General features: G+C 46.2%; 1 protein-coding gene across 3 annotated transcripts in view; it reads left to right on the top strand.

The window, feature by feature from the left end:
- The window catches only part of LOC142576618 (glycoprotein-N-acetylgalactosamine 3-beta-galactosyltransferase 1-like), a 70,004-nt gene that overhangs the window by 29,589 nt on the left and 13,193 nt on the right, over nucleotides 1-27,222 (top strand). The window lies entirely within an intron of this gene.

The following is a 27,222-nucleotide window of genomic DNA, read 5'->3' as shown; positions in this document are numbered from 1 at the left end:
CCTACTCTCCCCCTGGAGCCTTGCACGCGACGAAAGACGGCTCGCTTCCTCCCCACTTTCCTCCCTTGCGTGCTTGAGATTGAGCCGCGATCGCTGGCTCACCCTCTCACGCTTTCACTCGCACATGCCGCATACGGCGCGCGCCAACGATTTTATGCAGAACCTCACGACGGTGGCGACGCCGACGGCAGAAATGCACTTCGAGTGTTATATAATTGGTATATAACTTCTACCGACTTCTACCGACCCATATCATTAACAAGCATTCCATGTAAATTACTGGAGCATGTGATAGCATCTAATATTGTGCAGCACTTAGAAGCTAACAATTTCTTCTATCCGAAGCAACACGGTTTTAGGAAAGAACTTTCCTGTGAGACTCAACTAATTGAATTCACTAACGAGCTATTCACATACATAGACAATGGTTTCCAGATTGATAGTATCTTTATTGACTTTGCCAAAGCCTTTGATCGCGTTCCCCACTCTAGATTAATAGCCAAATTATCATCATTACATTTAGACAGCCTTACAATATCGTGGATAAGGAACTTCCTCACATCCCGCAAACAGTTTGCGTTCACTGACAATCATTCTTCTTCCTTGGCCGATGTGTCATCTGGTGTACCTCAAGGTAGCGTACTGGGTCCGCTATTGTTTCTCATCTACATAAATGATTTGCCATCGAACATAACATCACCAATCAGATTATTTGCTGACGATTGCGTAGTTTATCGCCAAATTAAGACACCCGACGATCACATAGCTCTTCAAAAAGATCTAGATAAGATTACAAGCTGGTGCAAGCTATGGCAAATGCCACTAAATACTGAAAAATGCAAATTAATGACTGTCAGCCGAAAGAAAACTAACTCTCTTTACACTTACTCGCTTAACAACAGTGCTGTCACTGTCACCCCCTTGTACAAATATCTCGGTATTCATATTACAACAAACTTATCATGGAAGACGCATATAAAACATGTTACAGCAAAAGCATCTAGCACACTTGGTTACCTAAAACGAAACCTACGTGAAGCCCCTTCAGCCACTCGTGCAATAGCGTACAGAACCTTTGTTCGTCCGCAGCTTGAATTCGCTTCCGCCATCTGGTCGCCACATCAGGAATATTTAATAAATTCTCTCGAATCTGTTCAAAACCGTGCCGCGCGTTTCATCGCGAAAGATTACAGTAGGCATTCTAGCGTGACTGCTATAAAGAAATCACTATCACTCCCATCTCTTGAATCTAGAAGGACGATAGCTCTGCTTTGCTTACTGCACAAAATCACTCACAGTCAACACGCAACTACATTACCCCTTTCCCGCCCATTTCGCACATCTCGCCGCTTATATAACGCACAGTTTCACACGTGTTTTCGGCCACACAAATGCATTTAACAAATCTGCATTACCTCTGGCAATAGCAGCTTGGAACGATCTTCCAAGCCACATTGTTGAAATTAATAATCTGGACACGTTTAGAGAAACATTAAAAAAATTGGAGGACCCTTAAGCTTCGCCTTCAAGAGTGGAACGCGACAGCGTTCCCATCGACCCGCCAAGGGGTGTAAGACAATGCGCTACGGCGCAGGGATCACTTACGAGGCGCCCCGCATCGGACTTTGCGGCCACCTATCACACGGAGAGCGTCGAGCAACGCAGCGTTCGGCGCGGCAACGAAACGTGCGCCTGAGCAAACGGAACGAACCAAAGAACTCGGTGCTCAGTGTCACGGAGGGGGAAACGATCTACGCCAGCCAAACGTCGTGATCGGCACGGGCAGAGAGATAGATAGATAGTGATCTAAAGAAAGGAACGGCGCTTGATTCTGCAACCCGCGTGGAAGCACGGCGAAGCGTCGTCAGGGGAGAGGGAGTCGGAGCCGCGACGCGCCTGGCACCGGTCCGCGCACAGCCCCAATGCGCGCATGGCGCGCCACCTGTCGGGGCAGCGCCGTACATTGAGAGGAGGGGGTCTTCTGTGTTTGCCGCAAGATGGCTCTGCGTGTGCGGTAAGCGCAGAAGAAATGTAGCGGAAACTTACTTCGCTACTCGTGTAAATGCGACTTCTGTAAGATGCATGCTCATAATTACCGATATACACCGCAGTATAACTTTCTACGGCACGTTTTTAAGGCAACACCGCGTTCACTAGAAGCGCGTTTGTACCGCTTTCAAGCGTCGAACTCGTGGCTGAGTGGTAGCGTCTCCGTCTCACACTCCGGAGACCCTGGTTCGATTCCCACCCAGCCCATCTTGGAAGTTGCTTTTTATTTATGAAGTGCCTGCAGTGATTTATCGCTCACGGCCAACGCCGCGGACGCCGACACCGACACCGACGACACCGGCTTTTCTGCGACACGAGCTCCTTAACGCTATCGCGTTAAAAATTGATTCCGTAGTTAAGCGCACATGTTTCATTTGTACCGTGTCACTTGACTGTCATTCTGTAGACAGCATGTCACTTGACATGCACTTGCAGTTCTTTGCAGGAATTTGATGAGCCATGCGCGTTTCTGATCGTTCAGAGTGTTTTTGTTCTTCGTTTGCTTGATGTTGTTCGGCGTATTTCGATTCAACTTTTTTTTCAATTGTTTGATTTGTTGTTAGCTATATTTCTTGCTCCTGTTTTCGACATGTTGTTTCTCTTACCCCCCTCACGCAATACTCCAGTTGGAGCCTGTGAGGTATGTGTATAAATAAATAAATAAATAAATAAATCGCAATAATAATTTACGTGACCAGGTCTCCTGACTTTATTGTTTCTTGTAAATGTCAGGGGACGCTGCGATTCTCTCATTTACAGGGTGCCTCGATATCCTCCTCGGCATCTGAGTGGTGGGCGAGGAGAACATCGAGGCGCCCATTTCATTAATGCCTTTCTTAGGGCCGGGGCATTCTAGAGAGGAGTGGGTGGTATCAAAACAAAAAGAAATAATAAACATTTTAGCAGCATAGTGCAGTTATAACTAGCTGTTAACAAGGGCTTTCTTAAATTCGTTGGCGTTGTCTATTGAAAAGGAAGCCGGACGGTGGTTGCAGTCGCTGCTTGCTGTGGGAATGAAGGAATTCAAATGAAGGTTAGTGCGGCAACATGGCACGTCGGTCTTGTACTAATGATCGTTTCTGGAAGAAATGTATAACGGTGGTAACAAAGGAGAGTCGCTTAAAGTGGGATTGTAATGATAGATTTTAAGAAATAAACAGAAGTAAAATTTCGCGACGAAGCGACAGGTTAGGCAAATCAAATCTAATTTCATTGAAGTGCCACTTGCTGTACGCGAGTAGTAACATAGAAATAAAACATGTTGCGAGGTTCTGAATAGCTTCTATGCTGAGATTAAGTGAACTGACACTAGGATTCCAAATGCAAGACACATATTCAAGCTTTTGCCTAGCTAGTCTTTTATAAAGCAAGAGTTTTATGTTTGTGGGAGCTAAACTGAAATTACGTTTGATATAACCAAGAGTACTACTAGCATTTCTAGTTATGTGGTCAACATGCGTTTGCAAGGGAAGGTTCTGAGAAATATAAATACCCAGGTATTTTTATGTGGGAACCTGAGTTAGGGGAACATTGTTAGGGGAATAAGCACCCGGTGTGTCGTGAGAAGTACGGCGAGTAACTCTCATTTCCTTACATGTTTTCTTGTTCAGTTTCATTAATCAAGTCTGACATCATAAATTTATGTTACTTAGGTCCGATTGAGCTGTTAAATGGTTATTAGCAGTTAACATTTTACAAGAAATAACACCATCTTTCACGAACAGTGTATGGACGAGAAATGTTGTTAGGCAGGTCATTAATGTAAACAAGAAAGAGGCATGGTCCTGATTGACCCCTGCAGTACTTCGGATGTCACAGGACAAGGAGCAGAGTTGTGGTCGTTAAATGTTAGGAACTGCGTGCGCCCAAAGAAGAAGCACTCTATCCATTTTACTACGTTATGACCTAAATTAAGCGCGCATAGTGTAAAGAGTAGTCATTCATAACATACCGAATCAAATGCTTTCGCAAGATCTATGACAATGCAGTCTATGGAGGAAGAACGATCTGAAGTGGTAAATAAGTCATTAGTGAAAGACAAAAATTGGGTCTCGCAGGAATATTTCTTTCCAAACCAGTGTTATTGTGTAGTGACGAAAGAGGTTCTTTTTTTTTTCAGAAAGGTTGTCAGATGGCAATAAATGATATGCTCCATGAGTTTGCAAGGTATTGGGGGCGAGGACTTATGGAGTCGGCATCTGTGGAAAGCGCCTCCCTTGCGTAGTATGAGCGATAACGCGGCGCCCTCCTCATTGCTTTGGCTTCCGGCGCTCAATAAGAACACCACGCGGCAGCCCTCCTGGACATTTCTGTAAGTACTCTCAAAACGAGGGAAGTTTGTTACTGTCGAAATAATAACTTTGGGCAAACTGAAAGCACAGAATCGTTTACAGACCTATGTGTTTACCGAATACGTACATTGAACGCCACTGCGCGCGATCGCCGCGATCGAGACTCCCGAACCGGCTTCTTGCGTGAAAGGTAGGCAAAGGCTGAGAGCAATCTATGTGAAATATGTTCTTGTAGTGGGCTGTCTGTATAAACAAATGGAGCATAACAGAATCAAGCCACAATGCAGCGATCGGACGGTTTCGCAGCGACCGTCTGGGCGTATGCATGCATATCCGCGCACAATGTTTCGCTTTCGATGCGAGCGCGTTGTCACACCATGCCGTGAACTTTAGGCTGCAGAATATGGTCATTTGACAGTACACAAGCGACCATTGTTTAGCGCACGCTATTAGAGCTGTTCAAAAATAATTTCATTATAGAGACTTCGACGCCTACGACGATTGTGATGTGCCGTCGCGGCGATTCAATCTTTATTTTTTCCCCTAAATTCTTGGATGTTTCAATATTATTTCTCAAGTTACGTCGCACTGAATGTTTACCGGTATTCAGCACGGTGCGATTTCCGCTGCGTCTGTATCGTAATCCAGCGCGTTAATTCGTAACACAAACATAACCATATGCCATGCTTCTTTTAATATGCTTCTTACCGTTCCCTTTCCATTCCACTGAACTTGCCAGTGTCTAGCATCAACAAGTTCATAGACCGATGTGTTATGACGTTAGCCGGGCAGCGAGCGCGGGCGAGCATCTCACTGAGCGTTTTCTGCTACTCAGTGAACATGGCAGTCCCGGCGCCGTAGCAAAAATCTTCCTCGCGTCGGTGTTTGCTGCATACGTTAGTTGTAGCTGATGGCTATTTGCCGGTTCTAACACTCGCGAGCCAAGCTTCAGGCAGCTTCTTGTCATGCGGCTACGTGTGAATAAGGCTGGCTCCGGGATCGGTGGCGTACGTCCGGAACTGCTGCACCGAACAGTATACCATGCTGCACGCCTCCAAAGGCAGCCACTCTCTATTATAGTGCTTTCAAATGTTGTCAAGCAGACACACAACGCGGGAAATCCTGACCACTTAATCAGAACCGCAGCGCAGGCGGGACATCAAACTTTCGTTTTCATCTCGCTTCGGCGCTTCCGAAGCAGCCGACGAGGCCGCTGTGTCCACGTGATCCCTCTTGCCACGAGCTTCTCCAGTGGTGGAGCTCGCCCCCAATAGAAGTCAGTAACATGGATCTATAATTATCAGGGTTATGTTTACTACCGGTCTTGTACAAGGGAACCACCTTCCCGATCTTCCAATGGTCCGGGAGAACACCATGTTCTAGGTACTGCAAAAAAGAATAATAGAAAGTATGATAGATGAGTAGGTTTCAGTATATTTGAGAAACTTTGGGTTTGCGCTGTCTATGTACACCAGGGGAAGAAAGCTTTATGTTACGGATTAGGTGGCTTGCCTTAGCAAAATATATAACGAGAAGGTCCATTGGAAGAAAATTACCATGTAGTAAATTCAGGAAATGAAACTGGCTAAGTATTAACAAATAATATCGAGAATACAGCGTTAAGTACAGAGCAACAATTACCGCTGGAGAAGGCAACATCGCTGACATAGGTTCGTCTGTTTAGTATCACTGGTTACCACTTGCAAATTTTTTGTGGATTTGATATCAACAAAGAGGGAAGCGTTCTTTGAAAAAAAATAAGCTTAACTGAAATAGCATGCGTGTACTCGCTTTCTGTAGCACGGTATATGCTGCTCAACGTGCAGGGGCAGGTGATAAACTGGATTTTCTGTAGAGATGCTGCTTCTTATCGCGCAAGCTCTTCAGCGATGATGTGAACCAAGGTGCGCGATTGATTCCTTTAATTCTGGGAAGTGGCATGTAGCGGTTAGTAAGCTCGAATACTCGACCTTTCAGGGAAGCATGATACGAACTCGTTCAAAAAAGTCAAGCTCAGCATTTATCAAACAGAAGTTTCCTCTCGTGTAATCTCTGATATTCTTCAGAGCTTTGCGTCGACGTGGTGAAGTAATAAATAAATAGAACTGTATGACAGCATGATCACTTAAACCTGGCTAAAGTGACAGTGAGTGTACTATTTACGGGCGAGAAGTTAGTAATGAATCTAGGATGGTTGCACTCGAAGACGTACGGGTATGTAGCTTAATTGAGTAAGATTAAAGTTTGTGCAGGTGACAGGTGTGACAATTCTAGTGGTGATGAAACTGGAACATTGAAAGAAGTCATCATTCACTGCAATTATTACACCGCTGCCTGCACGCGTGCTGCTATCACATCTGTAATAGTGGTACTTCTTTGTCGCTGTGCAAAAGTTCTGACCTATCTACATTCGCCGAGAACCAATAACAATGTCTGCTGGGCGGGTGTCAACCAGTGACGAGAGGGCGTCGCGTTTACTGATTATGCTACGTATATTGCATTACAAAACAGACGGACGGAGGTCCCATTTCAGTTTCTAACTACGCGACCTCCTTCTGTATATACTTTAGGCGGTCCAATTTCAGTTTCCAACTACGGCACCTCTTTCTGTATATACTTACAATGTATTTATGCCAATTTTTGTCATAAATAAAACTGATTTTGATTCTGAAGTATTCCGAGAAGCATTCTTTAGCTATTTCTTCGAAGGACCAGACTGTGCAATTGACGTTTCAGATAGAGCACGATTGGTTAACGTAAAGTTGCTTGCCTGATTCTGTCCGAAACAGTGCAATAGGCGTAAGTTGTTTTGTTCTCAATCAGCTTACTTTGGCCCCAACGTATATGGCTGTCAAGTTACCTTCGCAAAGCCTAGCTGCCTTTGTCTCGTTGCACGGGTGGCTTTTGAAAAATCCTCGCCAGCAGAGACGTCTGCGTACCGGAGATTTGATTTCTGGAACAAAATGTTGTCTTTCGCTTTAAAGAGGAAACTCGCGCGATTATGGGCCTAGACTTAAATGACCCAAGCCGGTGCGCACGACCGATTCCCTTATCTGACAACTGCACATTGAACGTCTCAGAAAGCAGCTTGCCAATGCTTATTTCCGCGCTTTCCTATATATATACGTCTCTGTAGCAGAGTCTTGAATGTCGTTGTATATAAGGTTGTCCCTTCAGGCGCGGTCTTCCTGATCGTCTAACCGAGCTTGTAGAAGTGCACTCTCGTTCCTGGCTGCTGTAGTCACCAACTGCTCTAAATTTGAGTCATCATGAACATTTTCAAGGCAGTTCACTTTACCTTCGAGATCAGTTCGAGATCGTGAGCTAACATCGAATATCTCGGAATCGAGTATCCTTTATTTTCATTTACTTCATCAACTGATTTGATGGGATTATAATGAGTGTCTAAGTGCGTAGACAGATTTGAGATAGCGGCTAGTATGTCGTTGTGCTCTTTACAACATTCTCCTTCGAGAGGACCCAAGTTAAACTCAACGTCCCCACTGAGCAAGAGCACATTACAAACATGAACGCACTTAATCACAATAGAGGCTAACACATTTGGGCATGGGAACAGCAGCAATTCTATGTTTTTAGAACGTTTGGAAAAAGGGAGTCAGATGGGCTAACCTGTACAAAAAGCAGAACTTGTTTATGGAAACCTTTGCGGCTGCTTTCCGATGCCCACTGGAAGGAGCTCGGGCGCGCTGCATGCTTATGTAGTGTCCCAGTGATGATGATTTTGTCGCTGAGGATGCCACGTATCAGCATGGGCTTGTCGTTCCACTGTTGCTTGCAAAGTGTTGAGCAAAGCAGTCACGATCGATGACAGGACACAAACCCATGGGTAAGTTGATATCGCTGGCTGATGGCTGCGAGGTTGATACCACAGTAGCCATGAATCACGTAGTGATGCCAACTGTACAAAAAAGCAGAATTTACTTATGGAAATCATTGCGGCTGCTTTCCCATTCCCATTAGTCCTACTGGAGGGGTATTCTGTAAGAGTCCACGTAGTGGACTGTCCATTTCGGCCGCTGCTGATGTGCTGATTGGATGGAGCTGTGTGAGCGAGGAGGAGATGAGCGGCCCCAGCCAATCAGCGGCGGTTGAAATAGACAGTCCACTAGGTCGACTCTTACAGAATACTCCCCCTGCTGTGACCAATGGTAGTTTCCTGGACTGTGAAAAAAGAAAGTGCATTCCAAACGACGAGAGATGCCTATCAGAGCGTCGAACGCTGTTTTGCCGGATTCAATGCCCAAAGTTGGAAACACTGCAGCTACCGCGCTCTCACGAGGCGCCTGCTTCGCGATAAACGTTCTGAAGCGTCATCGCAAATCTGAATCGCATCCCTCGAATTCTCATTCTTAAGCTCGCTAGACTGGATTCTAACACTGCTGTCGCCTGTGGAAAGCTTCAGCCAGAAGTGCGCATCCGCTTCGTGCGCGCTTCCTTTGAGCTGGACAAGTAGCGCCGTCTAGGACAAGCGGCGGCAAAGAGCGTTGTTTCAAATACAGCCATGGTTCAGGTTGCGCAGTCGATCACCGCCGATAGATTTTTGCCATTTTCTGCCGCGTATCGCACATTGCTTGTGTGTTTGTGCGCAGCCTGTTGCAATTTCTGAGCTTCATAATAAAACATGCGCCAAGCCAAAGGCAATCCAGTCTAACTACAGCACAAAACATAAATCGCGCTGCTTTATTGACAACGTCATATAGTAAAATTACAAAGCACATCAAGGTTCTATACCTGCTTCTCAATTACACAATATTGAAAAATATGCGTTCGTATTTGGTAACGCAGCACTCAGGTCATTAAACTAAGTAAATTAAACAGTAACTAGTAACGAAAAGAAACCAAACTTAAGCTCCACATAATAAATAAAAAGAAAGGTATGCAATAGAAAGCGCGAAGACGTACTAGTTTTTGAACGTGTTCGCATGTTGAATACTGCTAAAACATGAAGCAGATGGTTGCTGATATTTGTCGTAGAAGGTAGAAAACCTATAAAGAAAGCACAAGAAGGATACTTTAACAAGCACAGGCAGAAAGTTCCAGGTAAATAACGGAATGCTTTTGATTACCCAACGCGACACATAAGGAGTATGCTGGGCAGTATCATTAGAGCTGGAGGCTACGCGCATGAAACTACAACTGCGCAGTAAAGTATCACACCTTTTTTACGGCGAAGGTGTTTATACGGACCCTGTGTCGTCGTTGTCGGACTTCGCTAAAAAGGGACCACTTGACCTAGCGGGAGAGGAAGGGAAGGGCTCTGCACGGGGAAAGGGGTTGGAGCGACCCCTTTCCCCCTGCCAGAATGCTTACTTACACGCGAATATTGTACGGTTGTCACACGGCGCATTTTGGGCGATCGCGCCAGGTCAGAACCGAATTTATCGACGATTGATTCCACCCTGCCGCGAAAGAAAAGAAAAATGTTACACTGGCGGTTTGCGGCCAATAGCGCCCAGCGACTGTATCGCTATACTGAAAGCGACTGGCAGCCGGCAGCCACGTGAATCGTCAAAGCAGTCCAAACGATTGTGAAAACGATTGCAGCTCCCGCTTTTCCAGTGGTGGGCCTTGTGCCATTATGCCGAGCTTTGGATTAGTGGTTCCGCACATTCTACCCAGCTACAACTGTGGGAAGACCACGAGTAGTACGTCCTCCTGAGGAAGAGCCGGTCTACCGCGAGCGTCAGCAAGAGTAGCCTCGTGAACGGGTTCCTCGTCGTTGGGCCGACCCCGAACTGCGCGCACGAGGCGCGGAAACCGACCTCGTCTCGATGGCAACACTCAGTGCACCCAACACAGCATCGCTGTTTGACCATCTTCAGGGACTGGAACGGGCGGTGATTTCTTTTAGGTGCAAGCACGTATGGCAACTTAAAACTTCCGTACAATCACCTCTTTCAGTAAAACGAGCCAATGAGGTTTCTTAATTAGGGCACACTGATCTATCATATGCGCTTTAAGATATGCACAGCGTCACTGAGAGTTAGCGTAACATTATGTCAACAGATGTGGTATTATCTTTCATAGAGCAGGTGCTTTTTGGCATTCAAGCTCCCTATAACTATGTGAAACGGCAGAGAAAAAGTTTCTCGAGAAGGGACACACTAGTTATCCTCCATCAGCATCTCTGCCGGAACTAACTTGTACGTTCACTCGCCCTTGCCACAGTTTCTTACATCAGGATTACAAATCCAAAGAAATATTATCCACTTCTAATGTCTTCGCAACGATAACAGCTCACTTGCTGCAGCCCAGTGGCCCCAAGCGGACGCGCGCGGCAAGAACAGCGCAGACATTATTGTTACTGCAGCAAATTCGTGTGCGTTGAGGTTATTTTGGCAGTTCCCAACAGCTCCTCCACTCAACAAGTCGAATTAGTGAGATGCCAAGCGCTGAACCGGAGACACTGTCTTGGACAATTGCGCTGTTTTGCACACAAAAATATTAAACGGCACGAAACGCACACCACACAGAGCGCGATGTCGGCGACATCGCTCACGGAACAACGACGCCATCCGGGCAAAGTCATCTTGTCTTTCTTCCTCCTGCGCGTTGAGAACCGTGAAAAAAGTGCAAATATAGTTAAGTGTCTCGGCACCCTCACACTATTCTGTACAGCTTTTCTTCATGTCACCACAGCACTTCTATTGCAGCTGCTTGCCGTAAAAAAATACAGACTCATTCAGTCCCTATTCAACACTGGGCGGGCCACGAGAGACGCCGCAATGGAGTTCTACGGATTAACTTCGATCACTTCAGTCTGATAAATGTACGAACGTTCTTGCATTTTCACCCTCCTGTTGCTGCTCGCCGCGGCGACGAATTGAACCCGCGACCTCATGCTCCGCAGCAAAACGTCATATAGCCACCAAGGCAGGTTGAATTCGAATTCAAAAGTAAGGTATATTACAGCGAAGCTGTCTATGGCTGCTATCTAGAAATGTGTCCCCCCCGCCCCCTCCCGAGATGTTGACAAAAACAAATCATCATGCAGGCTGATCCTGGTGATAGTGCAGAAAGGGTTGAAACTAAACGGCATGTAACCCTGTAGGCTCGGGGACCTGTGACTCGCCCTTGAACTACTACCGTTGTCCTACCTGGGACAACGGTAGCGTATAATACGCTACCGTTAAAAAAATAAATAAGTAAGTAGAAAAAGAGAATTGAAAAATATGAAGAAAAATTGGCGCTGGCTCATCTCGGCTATGCCAGGATATACGTAGCGAAAGCTAAGGCACAGCATGGTTAGCCTTGGTTAATATTAATTGCAAGTCCAGGTTAGTCTGGTCGTCTAGCTATGATGCGGCGTTTAGCCAGTCGTTCGGCGCGCTGTTCGTCTGTTTCCTGGGCGATTCGTTTCCTCTTCATATCTCGTTCCGATGTCGATTCCAGGCCTCCTCCTGCTTATCAGAATTGTCGCCTTCCATACTGCCGCTCAACTGTGGTAGCGGCGCACACGAGCTCTCCTTTTCAATCCTCTCGACATGTTATCAGGCATGCGACGCAGCTGGCGAAGTGAGCGGAGGCGAGCGCAGCGATGAGGAACGCGATGTGACGTCATACTAAATGGCGGCGGAGGAAAGGCGCGGCGCTGCGCAGCGGCGGAACACCTGTGGCTCGGTGCTACTAGTGGCGCATGCGCAGTGGTGACTAGGGAGCGAGAGAGAGAGAGAAATATTTGCGGCGAGGCGCGCGTTGTGACGTCATGTGCCTCCTCAGAGCACCGCCACGGCGAAATCGCAAGCTCGCGGCCGGTAAAGCTTTCGCTGTAAAATAAAGAGAGAGAGGAGAGAGAACTAAACATTTATTTTCTGAAGCGGTAATCCGAGTCAGAACCCGGTTTAGCCTAGGTGGGAGGATTCGTTATTCCAAGAACCCTCTGGCTTGGGCTTGGGCTCCTTGGCCCGGGCTACGAGACTGCGTTGATCGTCCAAGTCATCAGAGGAAAGCTTAGCCTCCCACGTTTCTTTTGTGCTATACATCTGGAGTGAGATGGGGCGCTCTTCTTTTGCTTCTATGGGGTGGCATTCTTTGGAGTCGTCTCGTAGAGCTTGTGAGGGGGAGTCTGCGGATGTGTCACGCAGTGGGCAATCCTGGACCATGTGTTGCCGGGTGTCTGGGACGTCTCAGTGGGTGCATGTGTACGAATACTGCGTAGGATTTAGTCTGTGCATGATTATTCCGTGTACGAAGATATTTGTCTGTAGGCGGCGGCGGATGACTTCTTTCTCTTTGCTAAGATTCTTGTGTGGTGAAGGGTACGTTCTTCTTCCGAGTCGGTGGTGCTGCAGAAGCTCGGAGTGCTTAAAGGTGTTGTCATCAACGTTGGTGGCCGGCCTGCAGCGGGATGGCAGGCTGGTACGTTCGCGGGAAGCGGTGCGTGTAGCCTCATTTCCTATCATGCCCTGATGGCCTGGAACCCAGTTGATGTGGGTGTCGGGGAGCAGAGCACGTGCGATGTTATTTCTAAGTATTTTGAGTGCTGTTTCTGATATGCGTCCTTTTTGGTAGTTGCGAGCTGCTGCTTGGGAGTCTGTAAGGATTACTGCTACCTCCGGGCAAGTTGTTATTGCCAGAGCGATTGCCGTTTCCTCTGCAGTCTCGGCGGTTCTTGCTGGGATGGTGACAGATGCGAGTTCTTCCTTGGTGATCTGTGGCGCTTCAGGCGATGGCGTTTTGTTTAAAACACGGGGCAGCATACGTGTACCTCGTATCAGGGTCTCTCGGGCATTTCTTGCTGAGTGTGCAGATTCTGCCTTGTCGACGCTCCTTATGATAAGCTGGATGCATATTGCGCGGTGTACTTGCAACTATGACAGTCCCAGACTGCCAGTGGGATTCTCGCTTTCTTGTCCGTGTCTGCAATGTAGCTTTCTCTGTAGTTGAGGTAGCGCAAACTGCACGTCCGCTGGGTGTGAGCTTGAGCCGCTCTAGTTGGCTGATTTTATAAGCTTCGACAAGCTCTTCCCATGTATTGCGGACGCCGAGCTTGAGGAGTTTCTCCGTTTATGACATGGGTGGGAGGTTCAACGATACTTTGATTGCCTTTCGAATGACGAAATTGAGTTTCTTGATTTCAACCGGCTTGAGCGTCAAGTAAGGAGGTCCGTAGGTGATACGGCTAGTTAAGAGAGCTTGAAATATGCTTAGTGTGTCTCGCTCATTGAGTCCGCTTCTTTGGTTTGCGATCCTCCTGACGAGGTTTGTAACTTGTGACAGTGTGCGTTGGTGACGCGGGAGAGTGGTCGCCCCTGATCTGTCCTTGTGGATGTGAATTCGAGTACGCGAAGAGAATCGACTGTAGGGAGCTTGGTTCCATCGAGCAAGACGCTAGGATCATGTTCGATATAGTTGGGTGATCTTCCTCGTGTCGGTGCTCTCAGGACGAGAAGCTCCGACTTTTCCGGCGCATTGGAGACCGCAGTCTCGGAGGTACCTTTCGATAGTATCGACGGCTTCTTGTAGATTGCGTTCTTGTTGTCCAGTAGCAGGGGCTTCGGTTCAGAGCGTGATGTCGTCGGCGTAAAGGGCATGACATAGATTCAGGACGGTGTTCATTTATTTTGGTAGCTTGGTCGTTGCAATATTGAAAAGCACAGGTGAAATAGCTGATCCTTATGAGTTTCCTTTGTTGGGTAGCCGAAATTTATTGTTGTGGAGCTTGCAGACGCTTACTGTTGCTGTTCGTTGTGTCAAAAAGCTGCTGATATAGTTATAGAACCGGGCTCCGCAGCCTGTATCTTCGAGGCTGCGGAGAATGGCTTCGTCGCTCACCTTGTCGAATGCTCCCTTTACGTTATGTCGATAGCAAGGATTGATGATTTGCGTGTGGGATGAAGCTAGTCAAGCAAGTCTTCTTTGAGAAGCAGGAGTACATCCTCCATGGGCAGATGCTGTCGGAATTCGAACATGGTGTGCGGCAAGTGTCCGTGGTCCTCGAAGTATGCCGTTAACAGGTCGTGCACCATGTGCTCGAGGAGTTTGCCCGCGCAGGACGTGAGGGAAATGGAACGGAGATCTTCGATGCGAAGCGGTTTGTTGGGCTTGGGGATCATGGTGACCTCTGAATGCTTCTATGCTGCTGTTAAGTCCCTCTTTTCCTAGCACTTCTTTCTTTCTTTCTTTATTGATTTATTTAAGACAATGAACAGATTGTCTTAGGGGACACGGCTAAAGGCAAACATTTGCCTGACTAGGCCGTGCCACCCGTACATTGGCAGCAAAATGGCAGTGGCAGGCTTTAAGGAGGTCACATATGAAAATAAAGTAGTACACATTTCCCAGCACTTGAGTACACAATTCGCGTAAAAAGAAAGAAAAAAAGGTTAAAGCTTACACAGTTTTGTAAGCACTTGAAGCACAACAACAAGAAAAAAAAACGTACGAAATCTTCCATATCTGTAGTTGAAAGATTAAAGTTTAGACAGTTTTCTAAGAACAACAACAACAAGAAAAGAGAAACATGTACGAAATTTTGTATACCTGTAGCTTAACATTTCCATTAGTCTTCGGATAGTAACAATTCTTTTACCGTTTTCTTAAAGTTTTGCTTTAAGAAAACGGTGATTGATATTTACTAAGTAATTCATATATACAATAAACAGGAACGGGCCAAGAATACTACCCCCAGGAACGCCTCTGGTGATATGTTTCAAATTTTAGCGGCTATTGTTTAGTTCAACATATTGATAGCGATTATCAAGATAAGATATAAGGCTTACACAGTACCCTCGAATACCGTAGGTTTCAAGCTTATCAAGTAGAACAGACCGAAGAATGTAATCCAATGCTTCAGTAAAGTCAATATATTTATTTTTTATTATTATTAGTCCATACTGTGTGCACTTTCAGGGCTGTTACAGGGTGGGAAATACAATCTTATAACAACACAGTGACATGCGCAAATAATTAATCAGTAATCATATACAAGGCGTATAAGCACAAGGCATACATACAGTTACGATTAGTAAAACATTTCCAAATTTCTTTCAAAGAAAACCACAAAGATAATTAATCAGTAATTTTTTAAGCACAAGGAATGTATACACTTACGATCAGTAAAACAACATTCCAAATTTCTTTCAAAAGAGACTAGAGTCAACATTTAAAAAACCTCGGAATTAAGTTTGTTCCAGTCAACAATCGTTTTAACCAAAAAAGAATGCTTAAAGATATCAACTCTGGAGGAATAAGGCATGAAAGCATAGCTGTGATTAATCCTTGGTGATATTCTGCCAGGAGGTCGCAAGTACGGGCTGGGATCCACGTTTAGGTTTCGCGTTTGTAATTGGAAGATGAATTTTAATCTAGAAACCCTCCGGCGCTCAGCAAGTGTCGGAAGGTTAGCCCTATCAAGTAACTCTGTAACTGATTGTGTTCGACTGTAGGAGGAAAAGATAAACCTAGCAGCATGACGCTGTACTTCTTGTTTATTAATGAGGTATTGCTGGTATGGGTCCCATACTATACTTGCGTATTCTAGACTAGGGCGAACAATTGCCTGGTATGCACTTAGTTTTTCATCAGAACTGGCAAACTTCAGTTTCCTTTTTAACAAGCCGAGCTTTCCCTGTGAGGATCCACAAGTGGTTGCCACATGGCGGTTCTATTTTAGATCATGTGTTATAGTTATTCCAAGATATTTAATTTCTTTTGTACATTTTATTATATCACCGCCAATACCATAGGAAAAAAGCGCAGGTAGTTTCTTATTTGATACAGTCAGGCAAGCCTACTTCTTAAACTCAATTTGCATATTCCATAATGTACGCCAGTAATTAATAAATTGCAATGACTCATTCAATAAAATTTGGTCACTGGCGCTTTTTACCCGACAGAACACTAAACCGTCATCTGCAAATAGTCGTACTTCATTCAGTGGGTTAATGTTCATGGCTATATCATTAATGTATACCAGAAACAGTACCGGCCCCAAGACCGACCCCTGAGGAACGCCGGACGTAACTGGCAATGGTGACGACCGCTCATTGGAAATTTCTGCAAGCTGTTGTCGATTCTTTAAGTAAGCCTGAACCCATCGTACGATTTTCGGACTAAGACCAGCGTCATAAATCTTGCGCACAAGTTTTGAATGGCAAACCCTGTCAAATGCCTTGGAGAAATCCAAGGCTATGACAGCCATGTCTTCTTTATTGTTTATGGCTGAAGCAAAGTATTGAACTCTCTCGAACAGCTGGGTCACGGTGGAGAGGCGCCTACGAAATCCATGTTGTGTAGCATAAACCATTTTTTTCGTTTCCATGTAATCTGTTATATACTTGCAGAGGATGTGTTCCAACAATTTACAACCAGTGCATGTAATAGAAATAGAACGGTAGTTGGTCACGTTGAATCTGTCTCCTTCTTTGAAGATCGGCACTACTCTGCCCATTTGCCCATCATCAGGTAAAGTACCGGTGTCTAATGATGCTCAAAAAATTTGTACTAGGAATTCTGCAACCCAGTCAGTATAGCGTTTCAGAAATTCATTAAGTATGTCATCTGGCCCTGATGACTTCTTTCAATGTAGTTTCAATAGGAGCTCTCATACTCCTTCCTTTGAAATTAGTATTTCGTCTCCGCAGGCGTCCCATGATTCCCGTATCGGGGGGTCGATTTGGCCAGGCGAGAACACTGAGCAGAAGTGATTGAATTTCTTTGCATTGAGGTCTCGCTTGCTGCAAATGCTATCGTCCACGCGGACTGCAGTTATAACTGGTTTTGAACCGGTCAGGTATCTCCAGAATCTGTCCGGACTATTGAGCGTGTAATTGGTCAAAGTAGTTGAAAAGAAAGTTGCCCTGGCTGTATTTAATTCAGTTCGAACTTGCGCACTAAGAACAGATATGATGTCACGGTTTCTTGGCGTTGCCTGCCGGGCGCGCCGTAGTCGGCGTTTCAAGTGAATAATGGTTCTAGTGATCCACGAGTTTGCCTTTTCGACGCGTTTTCGTCTGACAGGTACAAACTGCGATATACAATCTCAAACTGTTGACCTAAAATATGTCCAAAGACGCTGCACATCATTTTCCTGTGGTATCGTGTCAAGAGCTAGCTCTAGATGATCCGAGGATTGATGTGTCATCTGCCCTTTGGAAATTTAGCACATGCGTGTTACAATGTTTGGCAAAATGCTCATCGTCTATTCTAAGGGTGGCTGCTATGGTTTTATGGTCCGATATTCCATTTTCTACATTAATTTGGCAATTAAAGCTGTCGTCCGATAAAAATACCAGGTCAAGTATCGAGTGGCATTGGCCCTGTATTCCCGTTGGTTCATTTACCACTTGAATTAGATTATCTTTTGCCATTATTTCCAGCATACAGTCCGCGTGTAGTCTATCGACAGTACTTGATATGCGTGCGTTCCAATCAGCACCAGGCAGGTTAAAATCGCCCATTAGTAATAACCTACCACGTTTGTTAGTTATGCTTACAATGTAATCATCAAGCTTCTGAAGAAACTCTGAGGAACTGCCAGGGGCATGAAAAATAACACCAATTATTAAAACGAATCTATCCATGAATAATTTGCACCATATGCTCTCGTGTACTTCAATGACGGGAAGTGGTTCGTATTTGAGTTCCTGATTAACAATGCAACGCCACCGCCCCTTGTTCTCCTGTCATTACGTATGACATAAAAAAAAATTAGAGAACACTTCTTCATTTTTAATATCGCGTTGTAACCACGTCTCCGTGATGCCAACCACGTGAGGGTCATGTATTAAAGTCAAGCATTCGAATGGTTCATGCTTGTTAACAATGCTTCGTGCATTTATATTTAGTAACCTTATTTCTTGGGGCTTCTGTGGTCACGAACACTCATGCGGTCCAAATTGGCGGTTAGTGCGTGCTTCAGCTCGTCTATTTGTCGTCAAGTCCCATGTATACCAAGGACAATGTTGTTATTTTCAAATTGCGATAAAATAAATTTCTTTTGATGGAATAGTGCTAATTCCGTAGGCCATCGTTCCCTAAATCCAAACTGGGCTGGAGAAATTAGGCCGTGCTTGTCAAAAAACTTTGAAACCTGCATAAGTATTAATTTTTCTAGCCCTTTAGAAAAAACAGGTAATATAGAAATGGGTCTGTAAATTTAGTATCATTAACGTCACCTTTCTTGAACAATACCGACAGTCTGGCTATTTGCATCCGTTTAGGAAAGATAGCGCTTGACGAAGACAAATTAAAAATATAGGAAATATACGGGGAAATGATATCAAGCACATACTTGATAGGGCGAACCTGCATGCCTTCTGCATCGCAACTTGAGCTATTCTTTTGTTAAAGGAAAACAGATGTCACCTCGAACTCAGTAAAGAGGCGAGGGAAGAGTGCAGATGAATTTCTGTTTGGCATAAATTCGCTAATATCAGACGACGCACTACCGCCAGAAAAGTAAACAAGGTAATCCTTAAAAACATTTGCAAGAGCACTTCCCGATACTTTGTTTCCATCATGTAATATAGTTTGTATTCGCGGAGCTGACTTTCGACAATTTAAGACATCATTTATCTTTTTCCATAAGATATCAGGTTTGTTCAAACAGCCCTCAAATTCTGCACGAAAATAGGACTTCCTGTGCACTATTAGTTCCTTATTTAGCTTATTTCTATATGACTTGTATTCCTTTAATGTATTTGGATCCATAGTCTTGACGAACTTGTGATAGAGCGCATTTTTATAAAGAATTCGTTTTAGCGATTCTGGTGTTATCCACGGCTTCCTTAATTTTTTACAGAGCCTGCCTTTTTTTCAGGAAAATGATTCTTATATATTCGAGAGACTTCATCAATAAGTTTACCATACGCCAGTTCAACGTTATCTATTCCTAAAGTTTGTTTAACTAGGTCGCACCGAAGTTCGTCTCTGAAGCTATCTGGACGTGTTTGAGTAATACTACCTCTGCTTCGAGTTGTTGACAAATTCGACGTCGCCCTAGTATCTGCTAGCCGCCTCGTTAGCTAAGTTGGTAGAGCGGCTGCCCCGGAAACGCGGTGGTCCCGGGTTCGAGTCCCGGACCAGGAAGAATTTTTCTTCAACTGCAAGGCTTTTCATTCGAGGAACCCGTATGGGTTTCCTTTGTAGCAATTACAATTTTCTCTTCATTACTTACTTCTTTCTACCTTGCGGGTTTCTGCAGAACTATTATGTATAAGGTTCTGTATAGTAGTTGTATGCTATATCGGTTGAGTGAAGGCACAAGCGCATAACTTGGTGAAAAGGTAGACAAAACCCGCGGCAATACGCCGACCGGCTGTGGAGGCGAAGCAGGCGTTAAGCACTCCCCATACGTGGGCCGATCCTGAAGTTAGTGCAATGCCGGGGCGATCCGCGGCGCAGGGAAGAAGGCGTTAAGCACTCCCCATACATGCACCGATCCCGAAGATAGTGCAATGCTGGGCCGACCCATGGCGGAGGTGAAGCAGGCGTTCTTGCAGTATTACCAGGATCTACCCAGATGATGATTTGTTTTTGTCAACATCTCGGACACAGATCGTAGCTATAGATACCTTCGCGGTAAAAGTATGTTTGTGTAGCGCACTACAATGTGCCACAATGGTGCGGTCAGAAAAGACAAGACGCCCAGCATGTTGACGGCGCGCGTGCAGTCTGGTTTTTCTTCACACAAGTTCGTAACTCCGGACTTCGTGTCATCGCTCTCAGCTCCAGGTGCATCAGCCGTTTCGCTAGGCCTACCGCCGCAAGGAGCTCGAGCACAGCTGTCTTCGCAGTCCGCCTTCTATCCTGTCAGCCATGGCCTCGGATTCTCCCGGTCAAGTCCTGCGGTCAACGTCACTACCCCGCGATCCCGAGGTCCCCGTTCTCAAGCTGCCGTAGTTCTGGTCGTCGGGCTCAGAATTTTGGTTCCTTGCCATCGAATCCTTGTTCCGTCGCCACCGCCTCAATTCGCAGTTGACCATGTTCGACCACGTCGTTGGAGCGTTTCCACCTACTACTACTGCGATTGTTCGCAATGTTCTACGCTCCCCGCCCGTCGACCGCCCCTATGACCACCTTAAGGTGACGCTCAGCTAACGTACCACTGAAACGGTGCAGCATCGATTACAGCAACTCCTTAGATTGGAGAATCTCGGCGACTGCGAACCTACCGACATATTGCGTCGCATGCAAGCCATGGCTGGAGACCTGGCTCCTTCGACCGACAGCGCACTTCTCCGGGAAGATTTCCTGCAGCACTTTCCACCGCAGGTGCTCATGTTCCTGACCACGTCCTCATCCTCGACGCTGGAATTTCTGGCTCAGTTGGCCGATAAGATTACGGATTTCGGTTTTCCCTCCGTGGCCACGTTTTATTGCCTTCCAGACCCTCCCTCTGTAGACGCAGCCACTGGCGACAGCTATGCGCGTCCTCGAAGCTAACGAGGAACTTCCACGGCAAGTAGCGCGACTGACAGCTGAGGTCGCTGCCATCCGAACACGCCAGCCGCGTTCTTCGTCACGACCTCGCCGCCCCAGCCCCGGCCACCTTGAACGCCGTTCTCCTCCTCCCGTTATGCTTTGCTAGTACCACCGTCTCTGTGGCTCTCGCGCAAGCCAGTGTCACCAGCCCTGCTCATACCCGGGAAGCAGTCGGGCCGAAGAATGAATGAGACCGCTGTTCCCGACCCCAGATCCAGTCGCCTTCTCCACGTCACCAACCGTGTTATCAAAGTCCGCTATCTCATTAACACTGGTGCCCAAATTTGTGTCCTTCCTCCTACGTCGGCTGAGTGCCACAATACTCCCGAACCGCCCCTTCTCACGACGGTCAACGGATTGACCATAGAGACCTACGGCCAAAAGTCGGTGACTCTTGACATCGGCCTCAGATGTAGTTTTTCGCTGGACCTTTGTCATCACCGCCATGCGCCAGAATATCATCGGAGTTTACTTTTTTTGGCACTACGAGCTCGTCGTTGACGTGCGGCACAGCCGCATCCTGGACTTCGAGAGGAGCTTAACCGCCCAAGGCGTTTCCTGTCGCGCTCCACCGCTGCGGCTCCTCCAGGCGCACATTGCCGTTCCCCACCTTTGGTTATCCGTCCTTACGGAGTTTCTGGACATCTCCCGACCCCCTCCTTTCAGTCTTCGGTCGCTCACAGCATGACACATCATATCGTCATGCCTGGCGCTCCTATGCGTGCTCGGGCTCGTCGGCTAGAGCGGGATTGTCTATCTGTCGCCAAAGAGGAGTTTGAACACATGCTTTACCTTGGTTTCATTCGTCCCTCCTTTAGTCCTTGGACCTCGCCACTCCGTATGGTGCCCAGTAAAACCGGTAGCTGGCGTCCGTGCTGTAATTACCGTGCTCTCAACAAGGCTACTATCCCGGACCGGTACCCAATATTGAATATTTACCTTTCTACGAAGAGCTAGATAAAAAGAAGCCAGCCAACTGCACCGCACGTGACAGTGCGGACGCAGGGATAAGACGAAAAAGTAGAGGAAAAGACAGCGTCCATCATGGACTTCATTCGATCTAGTTACTGTAAATAATGTAAATACAGTTGTTTCATCATAGGCCGTGACCATTTATTCTATAATCTGGTGCCGAAACGAGCTGGTAGGACACGCCCGGATTCCACACGCCTGGAATGCTCATAAGGAAGTTTGCAAGTCAAGACAGCACGTCGTGAGGACAGCAGAAGCACCCTCCGAAAGCCAGATGGTACGACCTGACAGGACCATCCGCCGTTACGCTCCGCCTTGATAAGGCACCTACTCAGTGTCCATCCGAGAACGTGAGCGAGGTCACATATTGTTGAAACACAAGATGAACCGCCTAAAAGTCCTCAAACAAAAGCGAACGGCGCGACGCCAGATGAATACGCGTCTCATCAGTGAAGCGAAAGCCGTGATTGAGAACGCTGACAGTGCAAAGATTTATTATTTGATCGAACGACTACACGCCAATAATGCGCACTTCGACAAGGTGAACGCCCATAGAAGATATCCCCGAGGACAACTTCGCGACAGAATTTGTAACTCTGTTGACTTATCAAGAGGCTGCGCGAGGAATGTCGGGGGAGCTGAAGGCTCGGGAGTGGTTACTCTGTTAAAATCAGCGATCTGTTACTGCCCTTTCCGCAGCCGCAGGTTCATCACATGCACTCGATGATCGCGCTCCGCGCAAATCAATCAAGCTTCCAATTTTACAGTTGCAGACATTCGACGGACAGCTTTGTCATTGGCCTGATTTTTGAGAGCAATTCAAGGCGTCTGTGCATGAAAAGGAAAAGCTAACGAAAGGCGAACGATTTCGATATCTGAAGAATCTTCTGAGCGGTGATGCAACAGCTTCAATTTCTGGTCTACAAGCGACAGGCGAGTGCTGTGCCGACGTCATCGATATTCAAGAGTCGTTTTGGCGATAAGCGTCGCATTGTGCAGGCGCATCTACGCCATCTGCGCACACTACCAGCAGTTGCTTACGCAGAAGATGTATACAATCTTCGAAGGCTATTGTATTATGTGCAGTGCCATATAAGTGGTCTGAACGGTCTAAACGTCAGTCCTTCCAGCTACGCAACTATGATGACGGACATTCTGTTGAAGGCATTGCGAGCAGACATTGTCATTGGCTATTACCGAAAAGAACGCAGTTCAAAGTCATCACCGTCTGCTATCGACGGTTCAGGCTCTATACAACAGAAAGACTCAACGACAGCGACAGCCGATGAGGAGTTGCAAGAACTCTTAACCTATCTTCGCGCGGAAGTTGAAAACCGAGAAAGAAGTGGAGTTCATGACTTTAAGGAAAGAAATGCGCTAAATCACCTATAGAGAGAAGAAACTTGCACTCCACCTTAGGAACAGCAGCTGTCCTACAATCTTCCTCGAAAGTTAGAGATAAGGACTGTCTCTTCTGTGAATCTTCAAAGCACTCAACTTCAGTTTGTGAAAGCAGTATCAGCCATGAAGAAAAGTTGAAGAAATTGACTAAAGGGAACTGATGTTATCGATACACCGTGAGAGGACATCTTGCCAAAGACTGTTATCGAAAAGTCAAGTGCGTAACAACGCGAGGAAGACACGTCTCCTCAATGTGCGATCCCAAGTAGAAACCTAAGAAGACGGAACAAGAAAGTCCCGTACCACGAACAGTCTTCATACCAGCTCTCGTTCGTACATGGATGTTGAGCCTTTATTGTAGAGATTTCGGGCATGAATCATCGGAAAAAAGCAAAGGGCCTACATTCGTGGAAATGTAGACAGCGGAGGTCAGCGCACGTTTGTTCGTGAAGATGTATCCAAGACACTTTGCTTGAAAGAACTTGGATCTGTTAATTTACCGCTAAATGTTTTTGGACAGACAAGCTCGGTTATCATACAACATCGCCTTGTCGAAATAAAATTCTAAGTCAGTGTGACAATCGGGAATAGCTGGTACAGCTCATTGACGTACCGTTCATCTGCAAGGATGTTGTTCAAGTACCACTCGAGCATGACTTTGTAAGAAACATAGAAAGCGACGGACACCTTCTTGCAGATAAGCTCTCGTTACCGGGCATGGCTGCTGTTCCTGGTATTAGCCTTTTAATTGGTGCTGACCAGCTATGGCAATTCGTGTCCGGAGAAATGAAACAATATCACGGCTAGGCAGACTTGGCGGCTCTGGGATCTGCATTTGGCTGGATGTTACAAAGACCACTTTCGTTTAACACCTCTTTTGAAGCAGCACTCAACGCATGCGTATTGCGAGTAAGTGCATCTACCGACTCTATCGACGATCTTCTTCGTAGGTTCCGGGAGTAAGCATCGGGATTGTGTCAGTGGACAACACTCCAAATAAGTAGCCTAATATGGTGCTAGAAAAATTTGAACACGATATCGCCTTCGTCAACGCTCGCTACCAAGTAGCCCTTCCGTGGAAAGAAAGCTGTAGACAGCTAGAAGATAACTGATTCCAAGCACGGAAGCGACTGATCTGTCTCGGAAAGAAAATGAAGAACAATCCAGAGTTTTCCGTAGAATATGATACCACCACCAGGATCTATATGAAGGTGGGTCACGCTGAGAGAGTACCTAGCCAAATTGATGCGCAACCCTCTAAGCTCTACTTCATGCCGCATCACGCTGTTGTGCGAAGCGAGTCGACAACGACTCGAGTAAGAGTAGTTTTTGACGCATTTGCTCACGATATTGATTCGTCGTCCCTCGATGACCATCTAGAGAAAGGACCTAAGCTACTAGCTGACTTGGTCACTCTTCTCATACGTTTTCGTATGACCCGTATTGCTCTCACGGCTCACATTGAGAAAACCTTTCTCCAGATTCGCGTAAAAATGGAAGACAGCTATGCGTTGAGATTCCTATGGTTCAAGGATGTACCCTCTAAGAGAAAACCCGATCCTAAAATAAGAGGAATGGCGCATGACAAGGGTGCTATTTGGAACAGTAGCAAGCCCATTCCTACTCAACGCCACACTTCACCGCCTGAATGAAGTAAAGGATCAAACAGAAGAAACGACCAAGTTGCTTGCTACTTCTTTCTAGGTTGATGACCTTCTTATAGGGGCAGATAGTGAGGACTCAGCCCAAAAAGTATACAGATAATCAAATGCTATATTGGAAGACGCTGGAATGCGACTAAGAAAATGGTCATCAAATTATAAACTGCTGAGAGATCTCATTGCCACGGCTGAAGGAGATAACGCCCCATCGGGAGCTGTCAAGATATTGGCACTCTTGTGGGTTCCTCTAACAGACAAGAGGACAGTAGCCGCAAAATCAGCGTTATACTTCTTGGAAAAAGATCAAAAGCCGTGTAAGAGATATGTCCTGGAAGCAGTATCACTGATATTTGACCCGCTCGGAATAATAGCCCCCCTTCAGCATTCAAGCCAAGATATTTCTTCAGGTGTTGTGGCAGAGATAGGCAGATTGGTACGCAGATTTGCCTTCGGACCTACTTTACAGTGGCAAAACTTATGCCCAAATCTGCGGCACCACACTTCTACCACTATCCCACGTTGGGTCAGTACTGGGCTGTAAAGTAACTCCATGCAGCTTCATATATTTTGTGGTGCTAGTCAGAGGGCATATGGATCTTCTGCATATTGTTGCGTGTGGAAAGACGCACAGAAGAGGCTATTTACTGGCTATATACACTGGAGCCAGGCAGGCAGGCCGACACTCGCTCGCGCCAAGCGCACCGACCAACTTCATCGTCGTTCTCGCGGCGGCTCCTTTCTTGACCATCGCTCGATGATATCGTAATAATATTTAAAATTCCTTGACCAAGAGAATTGTGCTCATAGCCACCTCATAATGGGGATGTCACGAGTGGCGCGTATGCCGAAAGTGACTTTGCCCAGACTGGAGCTGCTTGGCGCTTGGCTCCGTGCAAGGTTAGCGAAATTTCTGAAGACTGCCCTTGAGAAGTGCACGTTAGACACATTCTTTTGGACGGATTGCAAGGTCACACTGCACTGGATAAAAGGTTCTCCGAAGTAATGGAAGCCATTCGTCGAGAATAGGGTGGCAGTATTTCAAGGCTGTTCGAACAAGAGCCAAGGCGACATGGTTCTGGGACTGATAATCCTGCGGACTACCTTACACGTGGAGCTCCGCTGCAGTTTCTCAAGACAAACGTTGGAAAGGACCACCACGGCTGACAGAAATGGAAGATACATGGCCCATGCACACCCTTGAGGCAGGCTTACATAGCGATGATATAGATTTAACGGAAGCAAAAGTCGTCGTACAAGTTTTACATGTGAGAACATTGTTGCCTATTTTGGACCTCGAACGTTACTCAAGCCTCACAAGAGTATTACAAATAACAGGGTTGATATTTCGTTTCATCAAAAGCCTCAAAAATGTATCAGAGACTAACCACAGCTCAAAGCCGAAGACATTAGCGGCGCTTAAAATTACTGGATCAAGGTGGCTCAAGAGGATGTTTATTCAGAAGAAATCGATCACCTTGAGAAGGAACTACAGCTGAATCGCAATATAGATCTGAAAATGCGTCATCCTTTTCTCGACAGGGACGGACAGTTGTGTGTCAGTGGGCGATTTCGTTTCTCACAGGAAGCAGAAGTTAAACATCCGATTTTGTTGCCTCCGCTTCATGATCGGACAAAACTTGTCATAAAAGACTGCCATAAGCGTACACTCCACGGTGGTCTGCAGGATACCCTTACCGAGCTTAGAGAGAATTTTTGGGTACCTGCGGAAGACAAACTGTAAAGAAAGTCATCCGAAGATGCAACGCTTGCATCAAGACCTCTTAAAGCCCAACAGTGCACCTGTTGCATCATTACCAAGTGAACGACTATGCCGATCTGATCCCTTTCAAGCAGTCGGAATCGAATTTGCTGGATCTCTCTACATGAAAGGCAGTACTTCGAAGGGCTACATTGTGTTATTTACTTGTGCGGTCACAAGAGCAGTACAGTTTGAACTAACCACCGGACAGTCAGCAGAAAGTTTTCTGCATACGTTTCGTCAATTTTTATCCGGTCGTTGACTGCCTGACGTAATACACACAGACAACGCGCATACTTTCAAGAACGCGTCAAAGCAAATCGCCTCCTTGGCAAGAGTATTGTTGAGTGGATAGCTACAAGACTACTGCTCTCAAAGAAGTATAGAATGGAAGTTTATTGCAGAAAGAGCTGCATGGTGTGGTGGCTTCTGGGAGAGATTGATGAGTACTGTGAAAACCAGCTTCCGGAAAATACTTGTCAAGGCAAAGCTTACGCCAGAAGAATTAATGAGGGTATTATATGAGGTAGAGACAGTAGTAAACTCGAGGCGTCTCACTTACTTGTCAACATCCACCAGCAGATATGGAAATACTTACTCTGGCTTACTTCTTAACGGCTAAACGACTAACAAGCCTTTCTTA

This window comes from Dermacentor variabilis, chromosome 3 (assembly GCF_050947875.1).
Source record: "Dermacentor variabilis isolate Ectoservices chromosome 3, ASM5094787v1, whole genome shotgun sequence".
Lineage (NCBI taxonomy): Eukaryota > Metazoa > Arthropoda > Arachnida > Ixodida > Ixodidae > Dermacentor > Dermacentor variabilis.
Note: the sequence above shows the minus strand (reverse complement) of the source record. Positions and strands in the feature narration are given on the sequence as shown.